Raw genomic sequence first — 10,997 nt, 5'->3', positions numbered from 1 at the left:
GTGCTCGCTTCGGCAGCACATATACTAAAATTGGAATGATACAGAGAAGATTAGCATGGCCCCTGTGCAAGGATGACACGCAAATTCGTGAAGTGTTCCATATTTTAAAAAAAAAAAAAAAAACAACTAAGATCATGGCGTCTGGTCCCATCACTTCATAGCAAATAGATGAGGAAACAATGGAAATAATAACAGACTTTATTTTCTTGGGCTCTAAAATCTCTGCGGATGGTGACTACAGCCATGAAATTAAAAGACACTTGCTCCTTGGAAAAAAAGTTATGACAAACCTAGACAGTGTATTAAAAAGCAGAGACATCACTTTGTCGACAAACATCCGTCTGATAGTTAAAGCGGTTTTTCCAGTAGTCATGTATGGATGTAAGAGTAGGACCATAAGGAAAGCTGAGCGCCAAGGAATTTACGCTTTCGAAATGTGGTGTTGGAGAAGACTCTTGAGAGTCCCTTGGACTGCAAAGAGATCAAACCAGTCGATCCTAAAGGAAATCAGTCCTGAATATTCATTGGAAGGACTGATGCTGAAACTGAAACTCCAATACTTTGACTGCCTAATGTGAAGAACTGACTCATTGGAAAAGACCCTGATGCTGGGAAAGATTTGAAGGCAGGAGGAGAAGGGGATGACAGAGGATGAGTTGGTTGGATGGCATCACCGACTCTATGGACATGAGTTTGAGCAAGCTCTGGGAGTTGGTGATGGACAGGGAAGCCTGGCGTGCTACAGTCCATGGGGTCGCAAAGAGTTGTACTGAGCAATTGAACTGTAACAGGTATACAGAAAAGAAAGTCCAGCCACTCATGATGGAATCATCACGAGTGGACACATTAATGTAACCAGCATCAGAAGCTCCCTCTTGCCTCTCCGGATCCCTATACCCTCCCTCTAGTCCCAGGATCCTCACTACGTGACACCTCCTACCCCTGGCTGAGTCTTGCCTGCACTTTATCTAAACAAGACCACACAGTGTCTGCTCTTGGACGTCTGGCCTCTTCTGCTCAACACTGTGTTCGTGGGCACCATCCTTGTTGTAGCTATAGTTTGTTCCTTTTGACTGCTATATAGTGTTTCATTGTCCAAAATGCCTCCAGGGTTCACTGCTCTCTTGCTGGGGGAGAGGTGCGTTGCTGGGAGACTGGAGAGAGAGCAGAGATGTTGGTATTAATCCAACAGATTTAGGTGCAAACCCTGCCCTGCATTTGTAGACTCAGCTGCCTTACTCAACCTCTCCCAGGCTCTTTCCTTCTCTCTGATGGAGGTTCTGAAAGAAGTCACATCACAGGGTCCATGAGGAAAGCCCTGGAACAGAGCACAGAGGTGCCTGCTTGACAAACGTTCACTCTTTTCCTCTGGTTGCCAGTGGAGGAGAGGAATGTGAGATTCCTCAAGGGAGTAACCCAGGGGACCACAGAAAGTCCATCCCTTCCCAAAGCCTCTCCAGGCCTCTTGCCTGGCCGTGCTCTAATCTGGATGTTATTACTTTGTTCACCGGACAAAGGGTTGACAAAGCCCGGTAGGGCCTCAGGGAGGTCCCTGTCCCTTCGTCTTCCCAGGGGCAGGCAGCTGGGGCCTGGGCCTCCTGGCTCTGTGTTCTTGGGATGTGGTGGGGGAGGTGCTTGGAAACATGTGTCCCGGGCTGCTTGCCAGGTCCCAGGCCAGGACAAGGGCATGGGGCCTGGTAGCTGGGGGAAGGCTGGACTAAGACTGCTGGACATTAACCATACCCACGAGCATGGTGGGGGAGAGGAGGAGGGGCGGAGAAGGGGCCTGGAGAGCTCAGGGCCTGGGAGCCCACGTCTCCAGAAAAGGCTCAGGCACAGCCTACCCTTTGGGGCACTCTGGGTCCATCCCTCTTTTCTGTGAGTACCCCTCCCTGCTCGCATGGGGCTGAGGCTTCTCCTCCAAAACCCATGTTTTCCTCACCTCTTGCCACCTCACTTCATCCCCATCTGCTGTTGCAGTGTTTGATGCCATTGACAACAATATCAAAACTGGAACTTCTGGAAATTCTTCCTTTTTGCAGCAGCTTTCATGGGTTAAAACATGGATTTTTGAATGGAGAGACCCGCCCTGGAATCCTGGCTTCACAGCCTTGGAGCTCTATGAACTTGAGCAGGTCACCCAGTTCTTCAGACTTATTTTCTCACTTGTAAAACATTTGAAATAATAATAGCACCTCCCTTGCGACATTGTTGTGAAGGTGGAATGAGATTATACAGATAAGGCCCAACTCAGTGACTGGCCCCTTACTCCCTTTCCTGTTCTCTGTTCTGCTGCTGCTGCTGCTAAGTCACTTCAGCCATGTCTGACTCTGTGCGACCCCATAGATGGCAGCCCACTAGGCTCCCCCGTCCCTGGGATTCTCCAGGCAAGAACACTGGAGTGGGTTGCCACTTCCTTCTCCAGTGCGTGAAAGTGAAAAGTGAAAGTGAAGTCACTCAGTTGTGTCCGACTCCTAGCGACCCCATGGACTGCAGCCTACCAGGCTCCTCCATCCATAGGATTTTCCAGGCAAGAGTACTGGAGTGGGTTGCCATTTCCTTCTCCATTCTCTGTTCAGTCTACTGCAATTCATAAATATTCTCTAAGTGTGGGCCAGGTCCTTTGGAGACAATAGTGAACCAGATACGGGCTCTGCCCTCAGATGGCCCCCAGCCTAGAGATGAAGACCACTCCTGTGGGCAGTACTGTCACAGGGGCTGCTGGGCACAGAAGTGGCATCAGCCTGGGGTGGCCAGGGAAGGCTTCCTGCGGCAGTGTCACACCTATCACTTCCTATCACATCATGGCACTCTTAATAACTTCTCATCAAGTGTTTGTCTTTTGTCTGCCTCTGGAATGTCGGTTCTGTAATAAGGGAGTCCTTGTTCACTTTGTTCACTGTGTGTCTAGAACAGTTCCTGAAACACAGTAGGGGCTGGCAAACATTTGTTGAATAAAGTAAGCTGTATCCCTAAGTGGAGGCCTGGAAGAGAAACTGTGTGAACTGGGACTCCCAACAGATCAAGACTTGAACCCACATGTTGGGACTCCAACTCAGCCAAAACGCAGACTGGGACTTGAGACCATGGTCTTATGACTATGATCACACACCAGGTTTAGGGGCTTAATGAAGCTCAGGTTCTTGATGTCTCATCACAGAAAGAATTAAGAGAGAGACAAAGTGATAGGTAAGAAGCAGACTTATTTAGAGAGAAAAACAGTCCATAAACAGACTGTGGGCCATCTCAGAAGGAGAGAGCGACCCCAGGGTATGTGGTTGTCATTTTATAGGAGTGGGTAATTTCATAGGCTAATGAGTGGGAGGAGTATTCCAGCTATTTTGGGGATGTATGTATGTGTATGTGTGTGTGTGTGCAGTCGTGTCTGACTCTTCGCAACCCTATGGACTGTAGCCCACCAGGCTCCTCTTGTCCATGGAATTTTCCTGGCAAGAATACTGGCGTGGATTGCCATTTTCTTCTCCAGGGGATCTTCCTGACCTAGGGATCAAACCTGTGTCTCTTGGGGAAGGGGTGCAGATTTCCAGAAACTGGACTAACACCTACTTCTTGACCTTTATAGTCAGCCTTGAAACAGTCATGGCACCTGTGGTTGTGCCATTTAGCTTGCTGATGTGTTACAATGAGCATATACCCAAAGTCTAGTGGAAGTCGACTCGTCCACCATATTGAACCCATTTGGTTCTAATGGTTGTGTCATGTCCGCTGGCTATATCATTCTTTTAAAGGTCATGCTCTGCCATCTTTCCTCCTGTTTCAGAAGTAGAAGTTGGAGTGGTGAAAAAGAAAGGCTAGGTACCTTAAGTGTTGAAAAAATGTTCTGTAGAACCTAAGATACAAAGAAACAGAAGGCTTCGGGGTGGGAGGACCAGAGAGCAAGGAGAAGGGTGGGGAATACTTGGAGATGAGGGTGGAAGGTGACATCCAGAAATTGAGACTTTGTTTAGTATACAATGAGGAGCCACAAAGATTTTAAAGTAGGTGTATATCTTGGTTAGGAGGGCTTCCCAGGTGGCTCAGTGGTAAAGAATCTGCCTGGCAATGTAGGAGACATAGAGATGTGGGTTTGATCCCTGGGTTGGGAAGATCCCCTGGAGAAGGAAATGGCAACCCACTCTAGTAACCTTGCTTGGAGAATCTCATGGACAGAGGAGCCTTGCAGGCTACAGTCCATAGGGTCATAGTCCAAAACGACTAAGCAACTGAGCACGCACACTTATGACTTTGTTAAGGATTTCCCTGGTGGTGGCTCTGTGGTAAAGAATCAGCCTGCAATGCAGTGCAATGCAGGAGATGCAGCTTTGATCCCTGGGTTGGGAAGATCCCCTGGAGAAGAAAATGGCAACTTACTTCAGTATTCTTGCCTGGAAAATTCCATGGACAGAGGAGCCTAGCAGATAGCAGTCCATGGGGTCGCAAAAGAGTCCTGCACAACTTAGCGACTAAGTAACAAATGGCTTGGTTAGATTTATATTTAAAGAGAAGGGAGGAAGGTTGGCTGCTACTGCATGGAGACTGGAATTGGAGAGGACAACTGTAAGAGTTCAGTTAGGAGGTTAGTAGCTCTTTGGAGACAGTAGTGAACCAGATACAGGCTTTGCTCCGGTTAGTACCAGGCAGTCAGGCCAGAAGTTAAGAGTCCTGGCGGGGACTGGGGATTTCTAAACAGAGACTCGAGTATGAATGGAGGGAGGAGTCAAGAATGCCGCCTAGGTTTCTGGCTTATGTGATTGGGTAGCTACAGATGTCACTCACGACGATAGGCTGCTTTGGAGGCGGGGCATATCCGAAAGCAACGCCCCTCTTTGCCCCGCCCACCGGCGGTAGGATGGTGTCGATTGGCTGTTTCGAGGAAGGCGCCAAAAACTGACAAGGGCGGTGGGCGGTGTTTCCTTACATCACTTCCCAGGGACTTCCGGGTCGCTCTTTTCCCAGGCCCCTACCACTCCGGAACTTCCGGCTGGGGCCGCCATTTTGACTTCGCGACCTTGGACTCCGGCTGCGCGTTACCTGCAGTCTTCTCAGTGGCGTCATGTCTGTGCTGACTCCACTGCTGTTGAGAGGCCTGACAGGCCCTGCCCGGCGGCTCCCAATTCCGCGTGCCCAGATACATTCCAAGCCGCCGCGGGAGCAGCTCGGGACCATGGTGAGGAGCGGGCCGGGAAGGGCATGGGAGATGCTTCAGGCGGGACTGAGGGTCCCGCGGCAGGTTGGGGGCCTGCCGAGTCTGGTGCGCTGCACCTCGCGGCTCACAACGTAAAGGGGAGCAGCTGGGCTGGTTTGGGCGTCTGGGGGGCGACAGTCTGCCCCAGGGTCTCAGGTCAGACCACGTCAGTGCTGCGCTGTCGCTTCCTTGCTATGCAAGCTTCCTTAGCCCCCCGCTCTGAGCCTGTTTACACATCAGCTCACTGGAAGATGCCTGCGGGCTGTCAGCACTGTCATTGTTAGTAATTATTTAGGCGTGGGGAAGAGGACCCCAGCAGGCTTTAGTGATTCCCAGAAACGTGGGAGAGTTTAACCCTTAATGACTTGCACCTGTTGGGCTCTTTTCTGCGTTTGCCTCAGTGGCAGATCTCGGCCTTGAATGCGAGTCTTCAGAATCCAGGTTAGTGGGCTTCCATTTAGGAGAAGAGCCCAGAGAGCGCTGCGGTGGTGGAGAAAATAACTGCAGCCGAGTGCTTGCTGTGTGCCAGACACTGCTAAGACTGCTGCACTGGTCTCCTTCAGCCCTCCCAGTCACCCTGAGAGAGGGCTGTTATCTCCGTTTCCTGGCTGAGCGAGCTGACACTTAGGAGCAGTGTACACCGATTCAGTGGACATGAACTTGGGCAAAGTCCAGGAGATGGTGAGGGAAGCCTGGTGGGCTGCTGTCCATGGGGTCGCGAAGAGTTGGACACCACTTGGCTCCTGAACAACAACAACAATTGGCTTGTCAAAAGTTACACCTCCAGTGGCACAGAAGGAGTTTGAACTGAAATCTAACTCCAAGTCGTGCTGTGGCCTTAACTGCTTTGGGGGATATGCAAGTGGCTGTAAAAAGTCTTAGCTCTAGCCCCAATAGTTGGGTAGGGGGAGGTTTTTAAGACAAGGAAGGAGAGGTGTATTTTGGAGTTATTGGTCTATGTAAAGTTCCTGGATGCCAAACAGGCCAGCTTCAAAGCAAGATTAGATCCTTGTCCCTCTCCCTTCACTTTGTAACCTGGGCTGACCCCTGCCGCCATATCTGATCCTTTACCTTAAGACCTAGAGTGGCACTCCCCTGGAGCCTGAATCTTGATTCCTGGAGAGGGTTCTCTGTTGTCTGGGAAGATTGCTCGGGCTCTGAGGAGCCTGAGGGAAACCTTACTCTGGGGGTTCCTTTTCTCTTGTGCTCTGTGTAGGATATCGCCATTGGGCTCACCTCCTGCTTCCTGTGTTTCCTCCTGCCTTCCGGCTGGGTCCTGTCACACCTGGAGAGCTACAAGAAGCGGGAGTGATGGGAGCTGTCCTCTCCATCACCCCGAGACCTGACCACCCCGGCCTTTCCTGATCATGTCTGCTGCATTCCTGGCTGGCCTCCCCTGGATCATGTCCTTCTGTTACAGTGACCTCTTCTGCAATCATGACATCTTGATTTCTCCACGGTGACATCCTGGGACCACATGTATCTGTTTATAAGGCCCTGCTCAGTAGGGCCTCCCTTGTAACAATAAAGTCTGCTTAAAGCGTGCTTCAGGGGGAATCCCCTTGTGGTCCAGTGGTAAGGACACTGCGCTTTCATAGCGGGTGGGGGTGGGGATTCGATTCCTCATTGGGGAACTAAGATCTGCAAGCTGCACGGTGTGGCCAAAAAATAGTAGAATTACTAAGAAAATAAACCCCGCTTCAGAAACTCAGCATGCCTTCAGCCTGGGCTCCTGCCTTCGTCCTTGAGTTAAGGACGGTGTTGGGTGAGGCGTGGAGAAGAGGGCCTGGCCGGCTTCACAGCTCTGCTGGCACTGCCCTGTGGTGGGTCACGTGTGCTCAGCCTTGCTCCTTGATGCCTGAGAGTGGTGCTTCCGTTGCATGCTTTCCTCTCTTTAAAGGTTTTCTGGCTCCCATGGAAAACACATCCCGTTGTGGTTGGGCAGCCTTTCTTGCTCCCCCTCTAGCTCCCTTGGTTGTGCCAAATCCGAGACTGTCTCAGTGTCTTTCTCCCAGTGGGGCCAGCTCTGCAGCTGGAAGCCCCTTCTCGGTGGGGCTGGCCTGCCTTGTCCTCGGTCTCTGGGCTCCAGCCACTTCCCAGGTGCTCGTTGCCCTTCCTGGGTGCTGGTGGGCCACGTCACAGTATCTTGCATTGTTCTGTCAACCTCGGGCCCCTTTTAGCACCATATCTGTAAATGCTTTTGCACTGACCGGCTTCCTTGTTCTCCCTGCCTGCCTCCATGTACCCTCCCCTCCTTGGCTTGGAGAATTTGCTGCTCCGCCATCCATTCTCAGGGTGCTTCCTCAGTGATTCTTCCTGGGGGCATCTCCTTAGCTGGGACAGGTATGTGAAGCGTGCCCCGCTGAGCTGGAACTCTGCCTGCCGGTCTCCGGAAGGAAGGCTGTGACCCGCTGGAGCCACCCCTTTAGTTCTCTTTGCTGGGGTGACATGAATGATTTCTGAGCAGACACAGGCTCAGTGTCCCCTGGAGCTGCTGGATGGTGGGCAGAGATGCCAGGTGAAAGCTGAGGGGCTCTGGGTGCTTTAGGCCCTGGGTGTCAGAACACGCATCTCAACAGCCCCTGCTCAGGGCTCGTTTCCTGGTTTATGTTGACAGGAGCTGCAGGGGGACCCTGCTCACCCACCCTCATTTAGTCTTACCTGGCCTTTTAAAAATTTTTTTTAATTTTTTTTTTTTTTTACCTGGCCTTTTTGTGTGGTGTCCAGTGATGCCTGGTTGCAGTGGGCACAGATTAGGCTGTGAGTCTGCGGCACTCAGCGCTGTCTTGGGTTTCTGTGGTGCTCCTGCCCTGCCAAGGTGTCCCTCGTTTTTGTGCCACTGGATCCCCGAGGGGCACAGTGGTCCCCGTGGCCCAGGAGGGCTAAGGCCCAAAGCTGGGCGTCTTGAACTGCTCGCTCCTCGGACTGAAGGGAAGCCAGTGGTTACAGGCCGGATCTTCAGGACCCTGGTCTGAGAAAGCCCTTAGGAAGCCCAGCAGCCCTTCCTGCCCCTGTGCTCCTATACCTGCTGGGCACAGCCGTGAGCTGAGGGTGGGGCAGGGGCACGGACTTGGGGGTGGATGGGAGAGTTTAGGATGTGAGCTGTCAGGCTTGGACCGTATCTTCCCCTTGTCCTCAGTGTAGCCCCTGGGCCTTACATCTGGTCACCATTCTGTGGCCCTCTCTCATCTCTAATCAACTCAGAGGCCCAGGGGCCATTCTGTGTAGCGAAAGCAAGGCTCCCTGTGCCCCCAAACAGCATTTTCTGTGTCTGTCTGTAGATATCTGTTGGATCCTGAGTCTGGAGGTGGGTGTCTGTGTCCTGGAGTGCAAGCAGCAGGTGCGGGGGTGTGGAGGGAAGGTTGCAGTCATGGCAGAGAATATAATGTCAAGCATAGTGGACTGGGAGTCAGGAGGCCTTGGTTTGAGGCCTGGCTTGGTCATTGACTGTGTGACCTTGACTAAGTCATTTAGCCTCTCTGGTTCTCAGTTTTCATAACTCGAAAGTGAAGGTGGTGATGTGGCAGGAAGGAAAATGTCCATGCCCTAATCCCTGCGCCCTTGTGACTGTGTAACCGTCATGGCAAAAGTGTGATGAAAATTAGGCATGCCAAAGCGTAGCCTACCCGTAGGCTGAGTATAGTCACACGGGTCCTTCAGGTGGACAGGGAAGGCAGAGATGCCCCTGCAGACTCTGCCTGCCTTGGGGCTTTGAAGATGGAGAAAGTGGGCTGTGTTCCAAGGAACGCAGCGGCCTCTAGAAGCTGGGAAGAGTTCTCAGTTTACAGCCAGCAGGGACACAGGACCTCAGACCCAGAGCTGCAGGGCACTAAATCCTGCTAACAGCCTGCGTGAGTGGGAAGCAGATTCTCCCTCAGAACCCCTGTAAGGGAACACGGCCTGCAGATAACCTTGATTTTAGTCTGATGAAACCCATACCAGACCTCTGACTTCTCACACTGCAAAACTAAACATTTGTGTTGTTCTAAACCACTAACTGGTGTCTAGTTAACAACCGCAATAAGGAGCCATGGATCCTTCTGGTCCAGTGTGGCTAGATCCTCTGCAGACTTGAGGTGAATCTCAATGTGAGGCATCTGCAGGAGGAAGGTGTCTGAACAAGCATGGGTGGTGTGAGTCAGATGGGTGGTGTGAGTCAGAGGGTTGGGGCGGGGCTCTCTCTGCGGCCTCTGCCTCTGCTCACTTTCTGCCTTAGCTGGTGTGAACCCTGCAGACAAGTAACAACTTATCCAGCAGCCCCTGCGCAGCCTCATCAGCCTGGCTGCGCCATCAAAGCCTCGCTAGACTATAATTCTGGAGCCAGCTGCCTGTGGATGGTTGGACATTCCCACAGTGGCATGTCCCTCCTCTTCCCACCCGGGCAGCTGCCTGACTCCTAAGCCTGTCTTGGAAATGATCACTGTGGCCTCGTCTTCTGCCCACCTTGAGGCTTTCTCCTGCCCACGATCCCGCTATGAGAACAGCTTTCCCAAGGCCTGTGCCATGTCCTGTTGCCTGGCCCCCTTCCCTGAGAAGCTGAGTAGGCCTGGAAGCCATGTGGCTCTCTAGGGCCTCTGTACTGGCTTCCCCCTGCCTGACAAGAGGGGGAGGGTGGGCAGCAGGCAGGAGGGCCCCTCAACTACACACCCTGCATACACTGAGGGTGCAGATCTTTGAGCCCCAGACCCTGGTCTTGAGGGAGGCATTTACTCGGCGTTGGCAGCATGGTCGCAGTCCAGCACTGGGTCACAAATGGGATTCCTTCTCACCCTTCAGAACAACTGGATTCTCTGTCCCCACATTAATCCCAATCCAGCTCCCTTTGTGTGCTCCCCACCCCCTGAGACTCCCCAGTCAAGGAGTCGGGGTAAAGGTGGAGTTGTCTTACAGCTATTTTCAAGATTTTGTAAAGCCAAAATAGAAATCATGCTTTTGTCATCAACTGCTCCTCATTTGGTAATACCAATGCTACTGACTGAGGGCTTTCCAGGTTGCTCAGCAGTAAAGAATCCAGCTGCCAATGGAGAAGATGCAGGAGACGTGCATTTGATCCCTGAGTCGGAAAGATCCCCTGGAGGAGAAAACTGGCAGCCCAGTCCGGTATCCTCGCCTGAAGAATCCCATGGACAGAGTAGCCTAGCGGGATACAGCTCACAGGGTCGCAAAGTCGGACATGACTGAACATTGGCATGCACAAGCTTACTAACTGAAGATCTAATTGGCAGCTCCAGGTTGCATTGGTAAAATTGAGAAAAGGAATGAACAGTTTGGTGTACTGTGTGTGTGTGTGTGTGTTGTGCTAAGTGGCTTTAGTCATGTCTGACTCTGGGCAATAGATAGCCTGCCAGGCTCCTCTGTTCATGGGATTCTCCAGGCAAGGATACTGGAGTGGGTTGCTATTTCCTCCTCCAGAGGATCTTCCCCACCCAGGGATTGAACCTGCACCTCCTGCATCTTCTGCATTTCAGGCAGGTTCTTTCCCATTAGTGTCACCTGAGAAGCCCAGTTTGGTAGGCATGGGATCCAAATGGGTAGCCCCTGTGCTTCCTTGAATTTGGAAGCAAACACAAGGATCGGTGACCTAGGAAATAGTAATTTGCAATGTTGTTGGGGCACAGACTTGGCATGTGTAGCCTTGCTCTGAGAGCGCCACCGTGGGCAATGTGGTGAGCCCAGGCACCAACTGCCCCTGCTCCAGGACTCATGGATGTAGCTCATGAAGATATTCATCCTATTCTGCACCTGTATTATCATGAACGGAGGGATCTGACTGGGGCTCAGACACGGTTTCCTCAAGTGCTAAGAGACCACT

General features: G+C 52.0%; 1 non-coding gene across 1 annotated transcript; it reads left to right on the top strand.

Annotated features, from left to right (window-relative positions):
• Window positions 1–107, top strand: LOC133041052 (U6 spliceosomal RNA). Its single transcript, XR_009689115.1, has one exon. It is a non-coding gene; the product is annotated as a U6 spliceosomal RNA (small nuclear RNA).
• The last annotated feature ends 10,890 nt before the right edge of the window (window positions 108–10,997 follow it).

The sequence above is a fragment of the Dama dama genome, chromosome 2, assembly GCF_033118175.1.
Source record: "Dama dama isolate Ldn47 chromosome 2, ASM3311817v1, whole genome shotgun sequence".
Classification (NCBI taxonomy): Eukaryota; Metazoa; Chordata; class Mammalia; order Artiodactyla; family Cervidae; genus Dama; species Dama dama.
This window is presented reverse-complemented; position numbering and strand designations above follow the sequence as displayed.